We start from the raw sequence: 26,213 nt of genomic DNA, 5'->3' as shown, positions 1-26,213 counted from the left end.
GTATAAACTGCATGTTACTCCTGGCCCACAAGAGTATAAACTGTGCACGGCACCGAAAATAAAAATAAAAATTGTCTGCTAGGTTGCAAATCTCGAAAGGGGCGTCCTAGGCAAAAGTTAGGACACAAAAAAAATAAAAATAAATAAATAAATAAATAAAAAATCAGTCTCTCAGAACTACGTTATGACTTGATCCTCTTCACTAAGGTACGTAGGCGCTTAGAATTACATTCTGAGTTCAGTCGCATGAGTATCCAAAGAACTCATAGTCTCTCTTGACCCTCTCCACCATAGTCCGTGAGTTACATCCTAATTTTAGTCTCATAAGCTCAAAAGAAATGGGGCACACTATTATTTGAGCATCACAATGTTCTTGTATATTGTCATATATGACGTGTGAATTAAAGAGGGCCAATCAAGACAGAATTTGAATTGACTTCAAAGAAATATTCATACAAATCCATAAAGCTATTAGCTGTGATTATTGTACATGTTATAGTTTTTTTGGATTCTCTACGCTAAGATATAAATATTTTCTTTTAATAAGATCATGCAAATGTGAATTTGTCAGCTTTTCTGTATTTGAAATTCATTTTTGAAGTTTGCTTAGAACTATCCTGGAGGACTTGAACTATAAATTTTGGATATGTTAAGAAGCTTGGTTTCTGATAAATTGAGCCTATCCTGGCTTGGTGCTCTCATACAATGATATATCTCTTGTACTATCGAAACACAAAAGGTATCGCAACTCTGAAGAAGAGGAAGTCAAATCTCTAAAGTAAATCATCATTCAATCTGTAAAAAAAAAATGTTAGCGCTTAAATTAGTAATTCAATAATCATGGTAATGAATCTCAATAATGGACGATTATATTCTTTGAGCAAAACCTATGTCTGACTCAGACGGTGTAAAGTCTTTGCCACAAATCATGTAAAGTCTTTACCTTAGACGGTGTAAAATCTTTAGCTCGGACTATGATGCCTTTTCTTTGCCACAAATCATGTAAAGTCTTTGCCTCAGACGGTGTAAAGTCTTTAGCTTGGACTATGGAATGCCTCTGACTCAGACAGTGTAAAGTCTTTGCCACAAATCATGTAAAGTCTTTGCCTTAGACGGTATAAAGTCTTTAGCTCGGACTATGGAATGCCTCTGACTCAGACAGTGTAAAGTCTTTGCCACAAATCATGTAATGTCTTTGCCTCAGACGGTGTAAAGTCTTTAGCTCGGACTATGAAATGCCTCTGACTCAGACGGTGTAAAGTCTTTGCCACAAATCATGTAAAGTCTTTGCCTTAGACGGTGTAAAGTCTTTAGCTCGGACTATGAAATGCCTTTTCTTTGCCACAAATCATGTAAAGTCTTTGCCTCAGACGGTGTAAAGTCTTTAGCTTGGACTATGGAATGCCTCTGACTCAGACAGTGTCAAGTCTTTGCCACAAATCATGTAAAGTCTTTGCCTTAGACGGTGTAAAGTCTTTAACTCGAACTATGGAATGCCTTTTCTTTGCCACAAATCATGTAAAGTTTTTGCCTCAGACGGTGTAAAGTCTTTAGCTCGGACTATGGAATGCCTTTTCTTTGTCATAAATCATGTAAAGTCTCTGCCTTAGACGGTGTAAAGTCTTTATCTCGAACTATGGAATGCCTTTTCTTTGCCACAAATCATGTAAAGTCTTTGTTTTAGACGGTGTAAAGTCTTTAGCTTGGACTATGGAATGCCTTTGACTCAGACAGTGTAAAGTCTTTATCATAAATCATGTAAAGTCTCTGCCTTAGACGGTGTAAAGTCTTTAGCTCGAACTATGGAATGCCTTTTCTTTGCCACAAATCATGTAAAGTCTTTGTCTCAGACGGTGTAAAGTCTTTGACTTAGACCAATAGAATAAAAGTTTATTGTATATGAAGTAATATTTTCATTTGCAAAAAAAAAAAAATAATAATAAATAAATAAAAAAAAACATATATGTATATAAATGTACCTCATATGTTGATGAACTCAAGAGGATATGCAAAAAGGAGTATCAAAACTGTCAATACCAATGATGAAAATAAATAGAAGGAGAGAGTCTATTTATAGACAAGTAGTGATGGTGAGAGAGTCCTTCTTCCAAAGTAATTATAATTACTTTTTGGGTAGGACTTTAGTAAAATGATACAAATTTATTCTCTTCAAATCCTAATTGGATGTGAAATTGTAAAAAAATTGGGCTATCCATATTCTAAAAGGAGTGTGTCATTTCAGAATTCTAATTGGATTTGGAAGACAGAATAAAGGGTAGGCATTTGCAAAAAAAAAACGTGAATAAATAAATAAATAAATTATCTAGAACGATATTGAAGGAGTTTAAATCTAAATTTTGGATATGTTGTATAACTCTGTGTCTAAATTCAAAATAATCAAGCGGCTTGTGATTTTGAAGTTCCTACATGAAGATACAAAAGTTTTAATAAAATCACTCAAATCTGAAACCTCTAGCATGGCAAAATCTAGAGCTAACTTTAAATTTTTTTTTTTATCTAGAACGGTCATGAAAGTATTAAATTCTCAATTTTGGATATGTTGTAAATCGAGAAGTCTAGTTTCTAGAAAATCACACCGTTCGTGATTCCTACGTATCTACAATAAGATATGAATTTTCTACGACAAATATGTCAAGATGAGGAAAAGGTTGTTGAAAATCAAAGAAAAGAAAGAAGAAAGTACCACGACGCTGATCGTCAAGCCACATTGCTGCAAAACAATGAAGGTCAGACATCTATTTATAGAGGTTTATTAGCATCTATTATAACTAGATTCAAACTTGAATTAGACTTCTACAAAATTGACTCCTAAGCGGATTCCAATTAATGGTGGAATCTTGCATGACAAGTAAACACCCTTAAAAAAAAGTGCAAAAAAAAATCATTTTTTTTTCTTCTCTTTCCTAATCCTCATTGGATATAACTAATTTGCTACATTTCTACTCCAACAATGATGAAGGGGTGCATCAATATAGTATGAATTCATGGTATATCTCAAAATACATGGCATGTCATTATCCTACAAGTAATACTTCAAGCCTAGTCTTCAAAAGATAAAATATCTCGACAACATTTGAAGTAGGGGGCATTTGTAATCATTTACAATTTATTAAATATAAATTTGTAGAATGGTTCAATTTATATTAAATTCAAGATATATTAGTCCAAATAAATATTTTGGATTAATAAAATTGGGTCAATTATTTAAGCCCAATAAATGTGGATTTAATTAAAAATCTAAATCCATTGATTTGGGCTATAAAGATGACTCCACTTTGTTAAACCCAATATCATCTCATCCTAGAGGCCCATTTTCATGCCACATGTCAAAGTTAAGTGGCAATCCAAGTCAAATTAAATAAGCCACTAGAATTATGCCATGTGCCAAAGTTAGGTGGCAATCCAAATCAAATTAAATAAGCCACTAAAATCATGCCACATGTCAAAGTTAGGTGGCAATCCAAGTCAAATCAGATAAGCCACTAAAATCATGCCACATGTCAAAGTTATGTGGCAATCTAAGTCAAACTAATGATGCCACTAGAACAATGCCACGTGTCTATGTGACATGTTCTGACCAATCAAATTAAAACTCTTCAACAAAGAAATCTGATTGGTCAGTTCAAACCAACCAATCAAATCACACCCTCATACCACTCCCTACAACTATAAATAGGGGTCCTCATTATTCCGAAAGTTTTTTTTTTAAAGAACAAGAAGCAAGAAAAGAGCTCGTGGATCAAAGACCGCAAATTCTCTACAAAGCTACAAAGTTCAAGCAATCAAATTCAAGTTCAAGATCAAGAACAAAGAAGAAGATCAAGATCAAGTTACTTGTTCATCTTTACTGTTCGTCATAATCATACAAGTGTTCGTGATGAATAATTCAAATCCAAATTCAAAGACGAAGATTCAAGATCAAGCTATTCAAACCCTTGACTCTAAATCAAATTCAAATTCAAGTTCAACGTGTTTCATATTATTTGAAGAATCAGAGGATTATCATAGAGAGTGTAACCCGCATTACATTTTGAAATCAAATATTACACTTTGTTACTTCAATTTTCCGGTCTTGATTATTTATTTTTCTCGGCTCGAAAAATTTGTTGTTTACAAATGCCTCTAGAGGAAGATACGCCAGAATTTGTATCCTAGCACCACTATAAAAAATCTTACCAACAAATATACTAATTGGTATTCACCTCCAAAGTATCCAATACGAACCTTCAACACCATTATGTACTGTTTGCGGGAAACTTGGTCATTTAGTTCACTCATGCCCAAACAAACCTAATGATATTCCATCTACGTCCAGCAATCCAAACCAAATGAAGACAATCAGAAATGAAAGTCATTCAGAACCAAATGATAATGGAGGTTGGACTACAGTAACCTACCCAAAAAAGAAAAAAAATACCAATCAAAATCCTTCTCATGCTTCAATTAATGTGGATCACAACCATATCCTAATTAACACACTCTTAGAAAACCAAAAGACTAGCAATAAGTCCCAAGATACTGCTTTAAAATTACGTAGAAGAGTCCAAAATCAACCAGACGACAAAAATGATTCAATCATTGATCCTAGGAATGCAGCCAAAAGTTTACAAGATGAAGGTTTAACCATGTCACTACCTATAGAAAGTAAAAACCATGTTGCAGATGTGAATATAATCACGTGACCACCTATAGAAAAATAAGCCACGTAAAGCATTTGGCCTCAAAATTTACTTTTAATATTCAAGGTACGAAAAATATGGAAAAAGATATTTTAGCCATGTCCAAAAGGAAGCCAACAAAGAAAAGTTTGCAGAAATGTTTTTCTCTCATACCCTGCCAACTAATAATTACCCTCACTAATGAAACCTCAACAAAAAAGGCCACCAACCAAATCTCATATATCCTGGAACAAATAGTACTACACACCACAATTCACTTTTATTCACAAATGCTAAACTATCCACACCAACTCCCCTTGAAAGTGAACAAGAATGTAGTATGTCAACAAGCACATCCATAAACTTCCTTCCTGACCTCATAATTTCTCCAGTGTTGGAAAATATTAAACCTGATTTATCCAAAGACAAAGTACAAGAAAATAAAATGGTACAACCTAATATAGATCCTCAAGAAGCTATTACACAAAATAACATCCTTAAAAGCTACACTCAAGCCCCTTCTGCCATTCACTGAAAATAATTAAACTACAAGTAATTATGTCCCATTTAAGCAACATCCCACTTCACTATCCTAGACAAAACTGACTTCTCTATCAAAATCAATGAACTATAATGAACAACTACCAATATCCATATCAAAGGTTTAGAAACAATCTCAACCAACACTCACCTCCCCCTCCAAACTACCCCAATCATTACCATACTCCAGTCCCATACAAAAATTATCTAATACCAGAAATACCAAACTTCAATTCAAGGAGCCCTATATTCCAAAATCTGATAAACCCCTTACACCATTTGTCAGAACTAGTTGACAATGAAGTCTCACTTACTAGAAACCTTTCCCAATGCAGTCCAAACATCACCCTATGCAACATGGGAGGGGATGCTAGACCTTCCACAAAATGAAACCAACCCCATTCCCCTACCAAATCTGATAGAGGAAAGGTTAATGAGCAGTCTCATAAGACTAGCATCATCACGATTGAAACTAAAATTGGAACTCACAACTCAGGAGTTCTATAACATACTCTATTACTCGAGTCCTCTATCCAACTTGAACATGCAACATCTCTCACTTATATACCAACTAAACAATTTTGTAAAATCCTCCTTACAATAAATTCTAAAAATGCACAACCCAAGCAAGTCAAACGAGGAGACAATGAACAACGAGGAGAAAGAATACATGGAAGATCAAGTTGTGCCAGAAATATCAATAAGGGTGTTGTCACCCACCACCAAACATCAACCCCCTAATGAAAACCCTTTATCTAAAGAATCCTTTGACTCTGGACATATCAATAAATATAGAAAGAAAATTCCTCATCAAGGCACCACAAGAGGCATACAAAAAAAATGAACTTACGATGCTATAACTATCAGGGAAAGCTGAAATATATAGCTTTTATCATCCCAATGACAAAAGGGAAACAGACTTTGGAATAAGGAGTTGGGACCACTAAATCAGAATTAATAAATCTGAATATCTCACTGACACCATGAGGGATCTCACACATGCCACAAGGACCATCAATGAAAATATTACTCTGGAACTGTAGAGTTGCTCATAATGCAAGCTTCATGACTAATATGCGGGCACTGATGGACACTCATAATCCAACTGTACTTGCACTCACTGAAACAAAAATGGAGGATCATAATAAATTACTTCATGCTCTTGAATTCATTGATGTTATATAGGTTCTTGCTATAGGATATGCTGGAGGGATTGCTCTATTATGGAAAAGCACTGAAGTCACAATAGATCCATTTGTATTAAATGAGCAGAAAATCCATGCTACAATTGAGGTAAGCACTACCTTTTCGAAATGGTTCTTCTTAGTAGTATATGCTAGGAATACTTATAACATGCGGAGTGGGATGTGGGAAAACTTAAGAACAACTGCAAAAAAATAATTAATGGACCTTGGCTAATATGTTGTGATTTAAACGAAATCACTAGTGTCTCCGAGAAGTTTGGAGGAAGGCCAATAAAAATAATAAATGTTCTTCCTTTATAAACTGCTTAGATGATATTGAAATGATTGACTTAGGTTTTGTTGGACAAACATGGTCAAATAAGAATAAAAATAGCAAAACTCTTATAATGGAACGACTTAATTGCTTCCTTAGTAATCAAGCATGGATTAGCCTTTTTTCCGACTCAAATGTTCTACATCTCCATCGAACATACTCTGATCATTTCCCTCTGCTACTTAACTGCCTCAAAAATTTCCACATTTCTAATAGAATTTTTGGATTCGAATCTTTGTGGATAAGACACCTGGATTTCTCTAATATAGAGGCGGGTGCTTGGAGGAACAATAATAACTATAATTATGCTTTAGAAAATTTCTTAGATGCAATTAAAATATGGAACAAAAATCTCTTGGAAACATATTTAAGCAAAATAAATGTATCGTTAGTAGACTTAATGAACTCCAATAAATGAATAATTGTCACAAAAACTTTCCATCTGAGCTTGGAAAACACTCTCATTGCTGAATTTAATGAAATTCTTAAAAGAGAAGAAGAAATTTGAAAATTAAAATCTAGAGTTCAATGGTTAAATGAGGGAGACGCTAATACACAATTCTTCTACACCACTACTACTGATAGAAGACGAAAAAATAGAATTTTTGGACTAAACAATTCAATCAAAAATTGGAATTTTGATCAGGGTGCCATAAATAGCATTATATTAAATCACTTTCAAAACATTTACTCGACTGAGCTTATCAAAAGTGACTACCAAAACCCAACAACATGTAAAAACGCTTTCTCTGAAGAGGATAAAAATAACATTGGCAGACCTCTTACAAAAGAGGAAGTAAAAATGCTATTTTCTCTTTTAAATCTTTAAAATCACCTGGACCTGATGGACTTCACCCATTATTTTTAAAAATATATTGGAATGACATTGAAGAATCTGTTACTAATTTGTGCATGAAGGTCAGTAGTAGCTCTATCCCCCAAGAAATAAATAAAACGTATGTTTACCTTATTCCAAAAGTAAAAAAACCCGAACACATTACACTATAGACACATTAGCCTCTGCAACACAATCTATAAAACCATTACAAAAATCATAGTCAATTGAATGAGACCGTATATAGATAATATCATAAATCCTACACAATGTAGCTTTATTCCCGGAAGAAAAGCTGTGGATAATGCCATCATAGTACAAGAAGCTATCCACTCCTTACAAAAATTAAAGGGTAGATTTGGAAAAATATTTCTTAAAATTGACCTTGAAAAAAACTTTGATAGGTTAGAATGGTCATTTATTAAAAAAACTCTTACAATTCTTAATTTCCGAAAAACTTATTGACCTCATCATGTCTTGTATTTCCACCTTCTCTATTTCAATATTAGTAAATGATAGACCTACGAACTACTTTATTCCCACAAGGGACACTAGAAAAGGAGACCCTCTACCTCCTTATATTTTTATTATTTGTACGGAGTTCCTATCTAGACTAATAAACTTTTGCAATCCAGGAGAAACTATGGCAACCAGTAAAACTTGGTAGAATAGGTACCCCCATATCACACTTATTGTGTCACGCCCCAAGAGGGTACCCTAGGCATGGACGATACTCAAAAATCATCTCTGTTCTCCGAGAGAACCAATTGGTCTTATCACTCATACGTTCATCAGCGGAAGACTTAAGTAAAAACAAGAATACTTATATGGGATATTCATCATCAACATCAAAGGAAAGAAATAATCCTTAGGAGAAGTAGTTTCAAAGGAAAATTACTCCAATTACATCATTAAACTCTGTCTACAAAGCCTCTAACACTATCAAATGGTGCCAATGACATGTTCATGGCTACCTTAAAATAAATATAATACTCAACAATAATGAAAGGTTAAAGAGTTCCTCTGAATACAAGGACTCACCAAAATAGCTGGAAAGTAATGATCTTCAACGATGCACATATTGAGGATCTCTAACACCTGTATCAGCATCATAAAATAATGCAGGTCGAATGACGTCAGTATATGGAATGTACGAGTATGTAAAATGGCAGAAAAGTAAGGACAAATATCAAGATACTCCTATCAGAAAGACTCAGCTCAGAATTCAACATCATCTCAACATCAATATGCAATGCAAGTTTTAAAAAAAAAATAAGCAATGCTTACTCAATTGGGAGTTTCTCTAAACAACAACCATCACTTATGAGCTACTGATGATACAATGAAGCGATGTCATTTCTACATCCAACCAATACCTTGCTAGGGTAAAGGACATCACCATCTTGAATCCAATCATCAAAGTCCTCTTTTGGGACTTAAGAAGCATAGCCTCCATCCTACGCTGGCTACGTAGTTCTGGAGTTTGAGTCAATTAAACTCTTACCCAACTCAGTGCTCAATACTATTCCCAAAATATGTGCTCATATTAACTTCATCATCTAGTCTCATTAGACTTTAATTTAAAACATCAAACTCATCTCATTACCTCTTCATCAATCATTACACTTCAAAATATCATTTACATATCATCAAAATATCTTGTTCAAAACATCATTTAATCCAAATAATCAAATTCATTTAAAGTCAATGTTTTTGCTCTTTCAAAACTCAATAAAATACATATTTAGTATTAATTCAAATCACTCTTTTTGTCAATGAATATTAAAAGCCAACATCTTTATTCAAAATATATGGAAAAATAGCCACGAACAACAATTTCGATAATATGAGAGATAAAAATAGTAATAATCTCAATGCATCAATATATCTAACTCAATAGAAGAAGAATTAGGGTAAAACTCATCTATAACTCAATTATGATGAATTTAAATATTGGGTGCATGGACGAACTCAATCCAATGCTATGAATAGTCTTACATACCTGAAATCCAAAACTTTACTCAGAATCAAAGAACTCAATAAACATCTTGAACCATAGCCTTTTCTCCTCGCTGGAGCATTTTGTGTACCACCCGAAATATATATGAATCACCGGAATAGTATTTTTACACTACTAAAAACTAAAACTATATTTGAAAATGAGTAAAGAAGTGTATAGAGAGAAGAATTACTTGAGAAAACTTGATGAACAAAATGAGAAAAAAATGTGGGTATTTATAGGTGTAAAGGAGGGACCTAAGATAAATAAAATGATTACAAAGAATGATCTTGAAAATTCAATGGAGGATTATGATGTCATGGGTAATGTCAAATGGAGGAATATTGATGTCATTGGTGATGTCAAATGGATCTAGAACTTCCATGGTTGGTGAGATAAACATTCTTTTAACAGAATACCCTTTTTGGAGCTATGTTTGAATAAGATAACTTCCTAATTACGATTTGGTATCTTCATATAAATTGTATCTCTAGAAGTATAATTTCATGTCGATCAAGAATCAAATGAATTGGAGCATCCTACAATGAGATATGATTTTTCTTCTACAAATACTCTATTTTATCACAACACTATATTTTGCAAAAATTATTTTATTTGACCTATTTAGCCTTCGAATATTAAGCTATGGTCTGCACAAAATTATAGGTAACAATGTTGGAGTTATTCAGAAATTTAAATCACCTAATGCCGACCAATCTATGAAAAGTTATGCCTAAAATACTGAAGTAGTATCATTTTCGTCGAAAATTGGAGCACCACCATACAACATTTTTAGGGGGTGTTACATATTATTCGCAGATGATATTATCTTACTAGACAAAGCAACACAAATACTATTATTCATATTTTTAATACCTTATCCACCCAATCCGGCCAAAAAGTAAATTTTAAGAAATCACTAGTGATCTTCTCAACAAATGTTAACTCGGAGGAAAAAATCTTCTTTACTATCTTAAACATACAACAAAAAAATAAAATAGGAAAATACCTATGCTTACCTATCACTTATCATCATCCTAAGAGCTTGGATTACCAATACATCATCGACCATATGAATAACAAGTTAGGGGGATAAAAATCTCGATTGTTATCTCTAGCAGGAAGAATCACTCATCAAGTCAGTTCTATACGCCATTCCCACCTACGCAATGCAATGTAATTTACTACCTCAATCAACCCATAAGTATGTTGATCATATCCAAAGAAATTTTCTTTGGGTGATCCACACTGGAAAAGAGGAAGCTTCACTTAGCAAATTGAAACCTAGTAACTACCCCCTTCGAGTATGGAGGTTTGGGGCTCCAAAAAACAGATGGGAAAAACCTTGCCCTACTAGCAAGCATAAATTGGAGATTCTTAAAAAACAAAGATCACCTTTGGGCCAAGGTCCTCTCAAATAAATACTATAATAGAAACTAGCACTCTATACTAAAAATACTATCCCTACGACTCTTATATATGAAAAAGCCTTGCTAGATCATACAATCTATTTAGAAAAGGCATTTCCTGGAACATAGGCCATGGAAATAATATTAAGCTATGGAAAAAGTTGGATTGAAGCTACATACTCGCTATGGAAAGTTATCCAAGGGCCTATGGAAGAAAAAGAAAAAAACATATTGTTAAACTGCATTCTTTAAAGTAATTTCTAGGATTTCTCTTGCATATCCTTTGATATTCCGAGAAGCATAAAAAATTCTATAGAGAACACTTATATTCAAATGTCCCCTTTTAAAATAGACAGGTGCTTATGGAAACTTTACTACAAACAGAGCATATATATTATACCTCTTAGAAAATAATGAAGCATACTTGAATAAAAACTTCACCCTTAACTGGATATGGAAGATAAAGTCTCTAAACAAAATAAAAATTTTCATTTGGCTATTTCTATCCCAAAGGCTTCCAACAGTCGCATAATTGTTTAACGGAAAAATTTCTAATTCTGAAAATTGCGTTTCGTGCCCCAACATGGAGGAAAATACCCTCCACATCTTTGTAGAATGCCCTAATTCTAAGTATATCTGGAATAGTTTTAATATACACCTTCCCCTGATAATTTTAAGGAAAGTATCCACAAAATATGCACTTCTACAACTTATAGTTCTACCTCTTGTCACCGTTCGGTGCCCTTGGCTATTCTAATGCCAATAATTCTTTGAAATATTTGGAAGAATAGAAGTAGAAAAATGTATAACAATAATAACATTGGTAGAATCCCTAGCACCATCCATAATATCTCTTTCCAAGTCTTGAAATACTTTTTTCTTGCTCAATCCCCTAGCTCTAAAAGAACCAAAAAGAAAATCCCGATAACTTGGTGTAAACCTCTGACAGTAACTTCAAACTGAACATTGATGGCTCCTTTGAATTAGGATCTTCCAACGGAGGGACAGAAAGAGTAATTAGTGACCATATCGGTAAGTAGATTGCGTGATTAACATGCAAAATCAAGGGACAAGATGCTCTACACACAGAATTCTTGACCTTGCTACATGGACTCAACCTTGCAAAAAGTAATAATGTGAAAGGCTTGCTAATGAAAACTGATACTCAAATACTAAAAATGTTGCTATAAATACTCACATATGTATAATGATTGCAGGTCACTAATTCTTTAGATGGAAGGAACTGTATTGATGCTCATCCCGAGGGAGGCTAATTTTATAGCAGATATACTAGCAAAATTGTCATGACCCAAAATGGACCACGAGTGGCACCTACACTTAACATTCTATGTGGAAGAACCAACGATACAAACTCCAACTTTTATTATGAATTCAACTTATAAAATACGACAATAATGCAGAAGCTCAACTTATGAAAATAAGAAACAACAATCCACTAGGGTCTATTACATATCATTCCCAAAATCTGAAAGTCATCACATCAAGGACATCTAATCTTAAAATACCAAGTTTGAAAGAATGTAACATGAGATAAAAGTAATAGCTCACCCTAGAACCCGATGTGCTGGACACTGGCTAGAGCGGAGGGCTAATCAAAATCATCGGTGTGCTTGCTACACTCCACGTAAGGAAAATGAAGAAAAATACAAGTAAGGGTCAATACAGGAAAACATGTACTGAGTAGGTATCATCGGTCGACTCACAATAGAAACTAATATGCATAAAGTAATAGCAGAAAATCAACTATAGCACTTAACAGGTGGCAACAACAAGATCAATTGACAGCACAACGAAACAAGTACGTAATCCATCACTAATATCAAGAACAGTCATTAGAACTCAGGCCTCCACACCACGCTCTTTTGGAAAATGGGTTCATTGAAATTGAGTAAATTAAACCATTTTAATATGTTTTACTTTAATATTATAAAATTTCAAAACGTGACACCCGATTCAATAATATGATGTCGGCTCGTGGCACCCAATTCAAATATATTGTGTTGGCTCATGACATCCGATCTAAATATATCGTGTTGGCTCATGACACCCCATCCAAATATAATTAATTCATCATTCTTTATTATCACTTTTTACTTCATTAACAATATTTCATCAAGCCTTTTTTATTCAAGGCATCACTTTTGATAGGATACATTCAAGATTATGGATTTCATGGTCTTGGGATTGCAGACCAATCACAATAATATATCAATCATCCAAACCACAATAATTAAATGCATAGAAAACTTCACAACATTACTCAACAACTATCAATCACTATTAAGAGTCTCTCTATGATATAGAATAAACCATAACCTACCTCAACAGAAGAACCAAAGTCAAGCAAGCTAATTCACCAATGCTTTTCCTTTCTTCAAAGCCTCACATTTTCAATCTATCAAGTATACAATATTCGCAAGCAAATAAATCTGTAGACACTAATATTATATTTAAGTTTAACCTAGACCCAACAACTCACCCAACTCTATAATCAATTCCCTAAAACTTAAGCCTAGGGTTAAGCCTCAATTCCTCCAATATCATAACTCTAATGATTTTCATATAATACAATACACCTAACATTTAATTACCTATCTCAATATGTCAAAACATGGATTATAATATGATAATTATAAGATCAAGTTGAAATGAAAGTTAATTGAAAGTTAATGACGCAACCAGAGAACAATTTGCAGAAACAAATTCATACCTTATATTATAAATATCTCAATTCCAAAAACCCTAATCGTTGTCCCATATTATTAGGCCATAATGCAACTAACCATTATACATATTTATTACCCATTTACGTGACATCCACTATGGGCATACATAAAATTAAATTTGGCTACAAATTCTGACCTGAAGAACTCGGTTCCTTGCATTGTGTCTGCCGCCGCAGGTAAGTTTCCTCCCTTTTATTTTTTTCATCTAAAACTCTTATGTTTTAGAAGTGGAAAATAACCCTAACTTATTTTAATAATATGAGATAAGTAGTATAGGATATTAAATAAATTATAAATTTTGCCCACCAACTAAATTAATTATCTAAACTTACCCCTCAACTAATTAACCGTAGTTATCGAATAGTTCAAAATACCCATTAAATATTTATGGGATAAGTTTAGTATAAAATAAAAATCTCTAGTTCTCAAAATGACCTAATGGGTTATATATATATATATATATATATATTCTAATTTACCCCACCGTTCGTCCCCGAATGATCAAAAGAAGATCGAGGGTACAAAAAAAGGGTATCTGACTCGACGAACAGATGTGGATATCTTCCACGTATATCCGTCTCAGTCTCTCAAGTGGACTCCTCAACCAGACGATTTTTCTATTGGACCTTCACAAATGCAATTTCCTTAGATCTCAACTTGCGAACCTCTCTGTCTAGAATATCTATAGGCTCCTCCTCATTGGACAAATTCTCTTTACATAAGACCAAATCCCAATGAACAATGTAGTTTCCATCATCATGATATTTCATCAGCATAGACACGTGAAATACTGGGTACACTACGGACAAATCTGGATGTAAAGCCAATTCATAGGTCACCTCTCCCACATGCTTAAGAATTTCAAATGGCTCAATATACCTCAGGCTGAACTTACCTCACTTATCACACCTCACCACACTCTTCATGGGTGAAACCTTCAACAACACTTTCTTTTCCTCCATAAACTCCATTGAAGCCCACACTCTTAATACTAATACAACATCATAGGCACACCGGTCATTTACCTTACTCTTAATCCGTCAATAGTATCAAAGTCATCTTAACAACACATAATCACCTTCAAATATTTCAAACTATGGATCCCTTTCTTTTTATTTAAGCATTCCATGACAGGTAAGGGTCACACCCAAGACCGATAACATCAATTTTAAATCTGATAGCACTCTTTCTTCAAGATAGAGTATTGAATCAAACCTAATATCAACTTCACTCATTCTTTCACATACCAAGTTTCATCTACCATTCAAAGTATTATATACCTCATGCAAAAACTTATAGAGATTCATCGTCACCCTAAAAATTTTGTATAATATGAGCACAGAACCTCTATTTACCATCAAGTGTCTATGTAACGCATCACAACAGTCTGTGTAGTTCCATCAATAGAGTAGTTTCAATCCCCTCAAAATTCTCAATAATCATGTAGAACTGTAGGTTCATCCCATAGCTCCCCCATAAGACATCTACCATAATTCAAATAATCCAAACCAACATAAAAATACAGCATCTTTCCAGGACACAAATTTCAAATACCTTAAACTCTTCAATATACTAGACTTCTGTTCCTTTCGCTAACTCGTTTACCAATCTTATCCTTTGACCAATAACCTATGATATTTTACCTCATTTTATAAACCAAAACTTTAAGTGAAACCCTCCTTTAGGTCCTTTAACAATCAAAAGTAACCAAATTTACGATCCAAGCCATTCACAGGTCCTTCTAAATGCTCAATATCCAATGAAATCGATCATTTCTTACCTTATCAACCCATACCTTGACAAAACATACTACCACGAATGTAGACTCACAATGAAAAACTTGAACTCTAACTCTAACTGTGTCACCTAATTCCTTTATCTATCAACATTAGCTCATACCTTGAAGATCTTTATGAATTCATGTATCTAATTATACGAGCATGTGATACCACTGATAACTTCTTAATAGTTAGTATTCGCACTTGACAATCGACATATCCATTTCCCTATACCACTAGTACTACAACGTGAAAGTTCGTTAGATCCACCAATAGAACATTTTATACCTATCGAGAAGATTGTCCCACACATTCCTACCCATTGAGTAACTTCAAAATATTACCAAATCTAATCCGTTTCATCTCTAGCCCAAATGATATGCATTCTTTCATAGATTAGGTCGCTAGCAGAAGTAACATAATTCATAACTCTAACTAAGTAAGCATCGATATAGTTGTTGTAGTTGTATCATAACCCTCTTTGATATACACTTAATCTATGAAACCGCAGTAGAGATTTTGACTTCAATCCTTCACAAGGCGGCAAAATCCGCTATTTTGGACTGAAGCAAAGCAGAGTAGCATATTAGATAAGGCACGAAACCTGGCCTCATAGGCTGCAATAGACATCTTTCCTTGCTTTATATTTAGGAACTCATCTCCCCTCTTGTCCCTCAAGATCCGAGGGATATACTTCTCTATAAAGAAGTCATAAAACACTGCCTAAGTCATACAGAACCTCTAAAAACACTATAAAATTTTTTAGATCAGTAGTTATGATTGTAAACAACCCTTAAGAGTGACAAAACTAGACTTAATGGTTTCCACATTTAATCACACATAGCAGGGAAATAACTCCGACAACTAGATGAATCTTAAAACCGTCATGCAATTGTAAGTATTCATGGTAGCTCTTCTATATATTCTTATAATCCAAGTGGTGATTTTAGAAATAACCATTGGTATACTTTAACTATCCCAAACAACACCAAATCTTCCATAACTCAAATGACGAAGTCTGCCCAAGGATGTCACCCTACCAAGATGACAATCACAGGATTGGTACACCCCTTTCACCACTAAGGTATCACCTATAAATATGGAAAAATACGTGGGCATATGTAGCGAATCATACTCCAAGCCATATTCGAAATGAAGTAAGTGGTCACATAAGAATGTACGGAACCAAGGTCGAATAACACTAGATACTCCTTTCCTAGTTCCTATATCAAACATATCCAGTTATCTGACTCCATCTCTTTGATTTTTAATTACCCACAATCCACCATTTTGGTCCCCATTACAATCGTATACATACTCAATTTATCAAATACCACATACTCCTTACAATACTCCAATTTAGTACAAGCTCTAACAAATGGCATAGACATTATTATTGTTCTAGTTCTGATCATTTGCAAAAATAGAGTGAAGTTATTTAGATACAAATTTGTATCACCTAGATACCAATTGGATTCAAGTAATAGCAAGAGAGAAAGAAGAAAAGAAAAGTAAAGGCATCCCGTACAGTTCCGTAAGACTCTACTAGACTCATTCTTGTGTGATAAGATCACCAAACCTAAAGCTCTGATACCAAATTTGTCACGACCCAAAATGAGAGATGAGTAACACCACACTTAACCTCCTATATGAAAGAACCAATAATATAAACCCTAACTTATATTACTGACCCAACTTATAAAATACGATAATAATGTGGAAGCTCAATTTATGAAAATAAGAAACAACAATCCACTAGGGTCTATTATATATCATTCTCAAAATCTAAAAGTCATCACATCAAGGACATCTAATCTTAAAATACCAAGTCTGAAAGAATCTAACATGAGCTAAGAGTAATAACTCTCCCTAGAAATTGATGTGCTGGACACTTGCTAGAGCTGAGGGCGAGTCAAAGTCGCTGGTACACTCGCAGCACTCCACAAAAGGAAAATGAAGAAAAATACAAGTAGGGATCAGTACAAGGCAACATGTACTGAGTAGGTATCATCGACCGACTCAAAATGGAAACTAATATGCATAAAGTAATAGCAGAAAACAACTATAGCACTTAACAGGTGGCAACAACAAGATCAAGTGATAGCACAATGAAATAAGTACATAATAAATCAACAATATCAAGAACACTAATGAGAACTTAGGCTTCCATACCATGCTCTTTTGGAAAATGGGTTCATTGAGATTGAGTATATTAAACCATTTTAATATGTTTTACTTTAATATTATCGTACTGGAATATGACACCCGATCCAATAAGATCATGCCGACTCATGGAAAAGATCAGAATATATCGTGTCGACTCGTGACACTCGACCCAAATATATCATGTCGGCTTGTGACACCCGATCCAATTATATTGTGTTGGCTTGTGACACCCGATCCAATTATATCATGTCAGCTCATGACTCCCGATCCAATTATATCATGTTGGCTCATGACACCCGATCCAAAAATAATTAATTCATCATTCTTTATTATCACTTTCTACTTCATTAACAATATTTCATCAAGCCTTTCTTATTCAAGGCAACACTTTTGATAGGATAAGTTCAAGATTATGGATTTCATGGTCTTGGGATTGCAGACCAATCACAACAATATATCAACCATCCAAACCACAATAATTAAATGCATAGAAAATTTCACCACATTACTAAACGACTATCAATCACTATTAAGAGTTTTTCGATGATATAGAATAAATCATAACCTACCTCAATTTAAGAATCGAAGTCAAGCAAGCTAATTCACTAATATTTTTCCTTTCTTCAAAGTCTCACGTTTTCAACCTATCAAGTATACAATATTTGTAAGCAAACAAATTCATAGACACTAATATTATATATAAGTTTAACCTGACCCAACAACTCACCCAACTCTATAATCAATTCCCTAAAACTTAAGCCTAGGGTTAAGCCTCAATTCCACTAATATCATAACTCTAATGATTTTCATATAATACAATACACCTAATATTTAATTATCTATCTCAATATATCAAAATTTGTATTATAATATAATAATTATAAGAATAAGTTGAAATGAAAATTAATTGAAAGTTAATGACGCAACCAGAGAACAATTTGCAAAAATAAATTCATAGCTTATATTATAAATATCTCAATTCCAAACACCCTAATCATTGTCCCAAATGATTAGGCCATAATGCCACTAACCATTAAACATATTTATTACCCATTCACGAGACATCCACTATAGGCATATATAAAATTAAATTTGGCTACAAATTCTGACCTGAAGAACTCGGTTCCTTGTACTTTGTTCGCCGCCGCAGGTCAGTTTCTTCTTTTTTATTTTTTTCATCTAAAACTCTTATGTATTAGAAGTGGAAAATACCCCTGAATTATTTTAATAATATGAGATAAGTAGTATAGGGTATTAAATAAATTATAAATTTAGCCCACCAATAAAATAAATTATCTAAAATTATCCCTCAACTAATTAACCGTAATTATCGTATAGTCGAAAATACACATTAAAAATTTATAGGATAAGTTTATTATAAAATAAAAAGCTCTAGTACTCAAAACAACCTAATGGGTCATTACATAAATATGGAAGGAAATTAAAGGATTCAAGCTTGGCCAGAAATAAGCCCTATATTTTTGAAGCATCTCCTTATTTTGTAATGAATGAACTTGAAAGAGATGCCATTGGAACTGCTCAACCTAGACTAGTTCCACTTTTGTATGGTTGATCCTTATTATTAGATAAATCCTTTCATTTTGAAGCAAAAAAAATATATGCATGATATACAAGTGATATACATAAGATATACAAATAGCATACATATGTATACTTGTGCATATACAAGTGCCATGTGCGCACCGATACACACATATATATGATATAAAAATAATATATCACATATATATCATTGTATAACATATGTATATTTTGTCTATAGCATATGTTTGTCAGGTGCATAGGCATTACATTTATGCATGACATATATGTGATATACATAAGTTATACAAATGACATACATATGATATAGATGTGATAGACAACCTCCTAGTAATGTTTCTCAACTTTGAATTTTGAATTCAAATCAGTCTAAATCGCCTTCATTCTTTCTCAAGTTTTGTGTATAGATTATAAATCTTATGTAATAACTTGCTAAACCCAGAAAACTTCTAACCTCTTTATACAAATCGTGTGTCTAAGCCAACTTTTCACAGATTTAATCTTGTAAAAATGCTTTCATTGGAGACCACATGACCAGGGAATGCTACAACTAAATGAACACAGAAAGTAAGGATATTTTTAAGAATATTGCATAATCTGCAGTTTTAATGAATAGTGAATGGCTAAGTAGATGTTATTATGAAGTTTTGATGATTTAACAAACTATTAGATTTAGTAAGGGATCTGATCCCATGCGAGAATGAGAAGTTTTGATATGAGAAAAGGACAACTGTAAAAAGTACTTTGCACACCCTACCACAACTGCAGTTTGTTGGTGCGCGTTTATTCATAGAATAACAGGTTCTCAGCCAATGGCATTAATCCAAAGGTTGTGTCCATCATATATATAATCCTCTTCTTCATTGACACAACCTAGTTTCTTGAATTCCTGATTTTCATAATTGCAAAAGCTATTCTCTCAAGAAATATCTCTTCGAAGAATACCAAGAGACCTGATAGAGTTATCACTATTCTTAGTTGTTTTAGGATTTATATTTCAGTGTTTGTATTTGTCGATCTATTCCTAAGCTATTAAGGAATTATATCAGTTGAAGTCTTTCTTCATCACTCTGAGTTGCAGCTAGACTTAGCTATGGTGAGTTTTTGAAGTCTAAGTCGACTAGAGTTCGTAGATTTAGTAGTCAATAAAGTTGTTGCTTTGAGCTTGTGAGTAACCAAGTTGTTATAGTGAGGGGGAAGGGATTACGAGCTTAATTCCTAGATTGCAAGAGCTTGTAATCTGAATCTTTGCTCCCTTGATGATAATGGAGTTGTAATGTGACCCGAATCTCATCAAGACCATTCACAAGAAGTCAAGCACATGAGTTGCAAACCCTTTAAGGTTTATTCTCAAAGATGGAGATATTTGAGCATATATTAGGACCATCCAACAAATTCTACATCATGTTGGTGGAATTGAAGAACTGCCTCGGAGTGACGGAGGGACTGACAAACCATTAGAGAGCCGACGTACCGTTGGATCCCGTATTAGAAAGTGCTTGATAAAATCATCCACCATTTAAGAGTAGCGGCGAGGTTGACTAGACATCAAGTATGTGACTGTCACGACCCAAGTCTAGGGCCTAGACATGGCACGGGGAATGAGACACATGGAGGTACCTCACCCAAGCCTCTTAGCTTTCATTAAGCATTCCATTGGTAATGATAAAAAAATCGAGCAAAACAATAAGGAATATAGGGACTAAGAGCTTCACATTAATAAGAGTCAAAGATAACATAACATCATTTACTATGTCCAATAATACCTTCTACATTAATTCTTGGCAGGGGCTAAGACAAGTCCTTAGCTCACCCTCAAGTTTAAGTCAAAACAACAAAACTTAATTTGAATGTCTAAACATAACATAAACTAGGTAAGAAAGGAGTGTCGTTCCCAGAACATGGGAACTCACCAAAGTGGTAGACTTCAATGCTTAACTTAGCCACGGGGAGGAGAGTGTGGGGCAACGCTGGTCCCTACATGGTGATATCATGTAGGCAAAAATATGCATTAGTACTCTAAATGTACTAAGTATGTGAGTATGGTATGAAATGAAGAACATAAGAAAGAAACATGTATAGGCAATATGCATAAATAAATACATGCATGAGAAATCATCATATGAATCCTTAAAAATATTTAATTTGTGGGGGGGAAGGGGGGGACCTTAACCGACATTTAATACCATACGAGCTATTACATAAAATCCAACATAACCCCCTACGTTGGCATGGGGAGACTACTTGCCGGGTAGAACTCCGTTAATTTTAATAATTTCTTTAACATTGACTTTAAGGGCTAATTGTGAATTCACTAGCCTAAAATAGCCGACAAGGGCCCCTATGGTGGCACATAGTTAATGCAAAATAAGACTTTACTTAAGGAATCCTTAGGTCAAGTCCCCATCTACATGCTACATTTGGTGCTAGGTCAAGTCCCACAGAATAACATTTAAACATCAATATATCATAAACAACATATAACTTTAACACTAAAACATCAATCGGTGGAATAGCTCATAAAACCTTTTGCTTGATTCAATGCGAGAATTGTTCTTTCACATTGAAACCTTACTTTGGCTAAGAAGCCCTTCATCAATAAATCATTTTATAAAGACTCTCATTCATAAGAATTTACTTCATAACATTCTTTGGAGTCAAATTTCATTTCAACTTTACTTCACCATAAGAAACTAGGTGTGTTCATTTCGTAAAAACCTTTCAATGCTTTTAAAGAATTCTTGCATGCATGAGAGTAATGGCAACGCATAAAAGACACATTCTTAAAACAACCCATCATATATGTCTTAAAACACTTTTCCAGCCTTCATATATGAACTTTAATAACATCATAACTTCATGAAATCAAGAGTCAGTATCCATCAATATATGTAAAGAAACTTCAAATATATCATAATCTATGCATTTAAAGTCATCATGTAAAATCCCATAAGATTTCATCATTTCGAATTGAAATACTAGGTTGAGAAAATATTTGGGCTCCTTGGGTGGAAGCACCGATGGATGAAAACCCACGTACCTTGCTTGAATTCAATATGAATTGAAGAAGAACCATGAAGAAATTGGAAACCCTAGCTTGAATTTAGAGAGAAATCTTGAGGGACCCTGTAAGTTCTTATCTTGGAAGTTTTGAGAGAATGAATTGAATAGGAGGGGGTCTTGAAGAGAAGAGTGTCTACAGACTTAGAACTTGGCCATAAAAGTGTCTAGATTCTTTGAACTGAACTTTAAAAAAGACACAATTGCCCTTCATTAAATTTGGAAAATTGGCCCTATGAGACCCTTCTACGGGTCGTTATCATAATGACGAGTCATGCAAATGACCTATCTTGCAAGCCTGAGAAAAGAGCCTAAAACATAGTCTCTGAAGTTTATGAATGACCATTGTATACGACCCGTCCTCTCAGGAATGGTCCATTCTCAAGGGTCGTTCTGTAGGTCCCAAAAACCTGCAAAATTCAAGTCTTTGAAGTTTATGAACGGGTGATTCTTATGACCCATCTGAGATTCTACAACCTGTTCTTTAAGTTGATAGACTTGGACCCAGAGGGTTCCTTGAAACTTGGCCTTTGAACTTAGCTTACGAGGGGTTTCTATGACCCATTTTCTCGAGGACGACTCATCCTATAAGGTCGTAGAACCTCTCTTGAGGGGAAATCCAATTTTCTTCTCGAAGGGTCGCTCTACGACCCAACCTTATGAGCCGTAGAGAGACTCGTTCACATTAATGGGTTCAAAATTTTGAGACTTTTCTCCTTGGTTCCAACTTTTTGACTTACGGTGTCTTACAATATCTCCTCTTAGAAACATTCATACTTGAATAAGATTAACTTATCTTAGGAAGGACATGGAAAGAGGACTAGCAACCCAACATGAATAAAATGACACATGCAATGCATAAAACATGAGATCTTTAAACTTATCATAGAACATGATTTTAAAATTTAACTTCATGAACATGCATGCCTATGAGGACGTAAGAAAACTGAAACATAGGAGTCATAAACATTGAGCATGAGTAACTTAGTACCTTAGACTTGAGTAGAATGAAAAAGATGAGGGTAACATTTCATCATATCCATTTCCGCTTCCCATGTAGAACTTTCAACTTGTTGATTCCTCCAAAGGACTTTAACAGATGCAACTTATTTGTTCCTTAATTTCTTAACTTACCGGCCCAAAATTTCAACTGGGACTTCTTCATAGGTCAAATTTTCTTCAACATTCACTACTTCCAAAGCAACAATGGAACTAGGATCACCCATACATTTTCTCAACATAGACACATGGAACACCGGGTGAACCATGGCCATCTCTAATGGCAACTCCAACTCATAAGCAACTTTGCCTACACGTCTCAAGATTCTATACGGCCCTATATACCTAGGGCTCAATTTTCCCTTCTTACCAAATTAAACCATAACTTTCATGGGTAAAACCTTCAAATACACCTAATCACCCACCTCAAACTCAAGATCCCTTTTTCTAGTGTCAGAATATGACTTTTGATGACTTTGAGCCGTCTTTAACCTTTATCTAATGATCTTTACCTTCTCAAAGGCATCAAGTACCAAATCATGGCCCAATAAGATCATCTTACGTGCTTCAAACCAACCAACCAGGGACCTACATCATCTCTCATACAAAGCCTCAAATGGCGCCATCTCGATGAGCGGTAGATGATCATCCCAATTTCCTTTAAACTCCAACACACAAGACCTCAACATATCCTCTAGTGTTTGAATTGTCCTTTCGGCTTGCCCATTGGTTTGAGGATAGAATGCGGTGCTCAACTTTACCTTAGTACCGAGGCCCTTTTAAAATGATCTCCAAAAGTGAGAAGTGAATTGGGAACACGATATGAAATAATAGACAACGGCATACCATGCAACCTCACCAACTCCAGAATATACAACTTGGCATAGTCTTCAGCCCTATAGGAAGTCTTAACAGGAAGTGAGCCGACTTAGCCATTCTATCGACAGTCACCCAAATAGACTGATGTCGCTTCCGAGTGTGAGGCAAACCCACTATAAAATCCATATTAACATCTTCCCATTTCTAAGTAAGGATTTCAATATCTTGGGATAGACCACCCTGTCTTTGAGGTTCGGCCTTCTCTTATTGATAATTTGGACATTTGAATATGAGCCTCACTATGTCCTTCTTCATGCCACCCCACCAATACAACTCTTTCAAGTGCTGATATATTTTTATCGAACCGCGGTGAATGGAGTATGCAGAATTATGTGTCTTCATCAAGATTAAACTCCTTAGGCCATCCACATTCGGAACACATAACTGACCTTGTTATATAACACTTCATGTTCCCCTTGTGAAAAGACTTCTACCTTCTTTTCCTTCACCAACTTCTTTAATTCGACAAATGTTGGGTCAAGGTCTTGTTTCAACTTGACATTCACTACCAAAGAGGATTCAGACCCATTTTGGACAACCATACCACCACCATTGGTACCGCATAACTTCACACCCTAATCTATCTAATCGGTAAACATATTTCACCATCTCCCTCTCTTCTTCATCAACATGAACCACACTTCCTATAGACACTCTACTAAGTGCATCGGCAATCACATTGGCTTTATCTAGATGATAGTGCACACTCATGTCATAGTCTTTGAGGAGCTCTAGCCATCTTTTTTGTCTTAGATTGAGGTCCTTTTGGGTGAACATATATTGAAGGCTATTATGATCGGTATACACATCTACATATACTCCATAGAGGTAGTGCCACCAAATTTTCAAAGCAAAAACCATGGCCGCCAACTCAAGATCATGGGTAGGGTAGTTATGTTCATGCACTTTCAATTGCCTAGAAGCATTGGCTATGACCTTACCATTTTGAATTAACACACAACCTAAACCAATCTGAAAAAGCATTATAATAAATCACAAACCCTCATAATCCTTCTGGTAGTGTCAAAATAAGAGCAGAGAAAAGTCGATCTTTCAAGGTTTGAAAACTCCTTTTACACTCATCTGTCCATATGAATTTTGCCTTCTTTTGAGTCAACTTTGTCATAGGAGATGAGATGAAGGAAACCCTTCAACGAATCTTATATAGTAACCGGCTAGATCCAAGAAGCTACTAATGTCCGAAGGAAACAATGATCTAGGACAATTCTTGACCGACTCCATTTTCTTAGGATCAACCTTAATCCCCTTGTCGGACACGATGTGACCAAGAAAGGCCACCTCCTTCAACCAAAACTCATACTTGCTAAATTTTGCAAACAAGTGCTTATCCCTCAATGTTTGGATCACAACCCTCAAATAATCCTTATGTTCTTCCTCACTCCGAGAGTAGATCAAAATCTCATCAATGAATACTACAACAAAAGTATCAAGGTAGGGTCTGAACACCGTATTCATTAGGTCTATGAACACCACCGGTGCATTCGTCAACCCAAAACTCACTACCACAAACTCGAAGTGACCATACCTTTTCCGTAATGCCGTCTTGGGAATGTCACACTCCCTCACTCTTAGTTGGTGATAGCTGGACCAAAGGTCAATCTTGGAAAAGTGACTCACCCCTTACAGTTGATCCCTTATAAGAGTCAAATATGTACCGGCGAGGTATACAAGATTTGCTTACCAAATTGTACAACTTGAAGTAAGGAAGCAAAGGTGTTGCAGCTTATTTCGATGAGTTCAAAAACATGATCTTGAAACTTGAGTACCACAAAAATGAAGAACATGCCATTATTCGCTTAAATGTGGGATTGAACAAAGATATCTCTTTAAAGTTGACCATTCACAAGTTTGCTTGTTTGAGTGACATCTTTGAAGCAGCTATTGAGATAGAGAGAGAACTCAAAGAGCAAAAGAGCTAAAAATACAAAGGTAATTCATATTTGAATTCTTGGGGTAAGAACAAAGAAGGAGTTCAAAAGTCACTAGTTTGAAACAAAAATAAGGACTTCAAGAAGCCCTA

The 26,213-nt window shown here is 34.7% G+C and overlaps 1 pseudogene; it reads left to right on the top strand.

Moving 5' to 3' along the window:
- Positions 1-26,213, top strand: part of LOC129890463 (uncharacterized) — a 41,474-nt pseudogene that overhangs the window by 11,431 nt on the left and 3,830 nt on the right.

This window comes from Solanum dulcamara, chromosome 5, assembly GCF_947179165.1.
Source record: "Solanum dulcamara chromosome 5, daSolDulc1.2, whole genome shotgun sequence".
NCBI classification, from domain to species: domain Eukaryota; kingdom Viridiplantae; phylum Streptophyta; class Magnoliopsida; order Solanales; family Solanaceae; genus Solanum; species Solanum dulcamara.
Note: the sequence above shows the minus strand (reverse complement) of the source record. Positions and strands in the feature narration are given on the sequence as shown.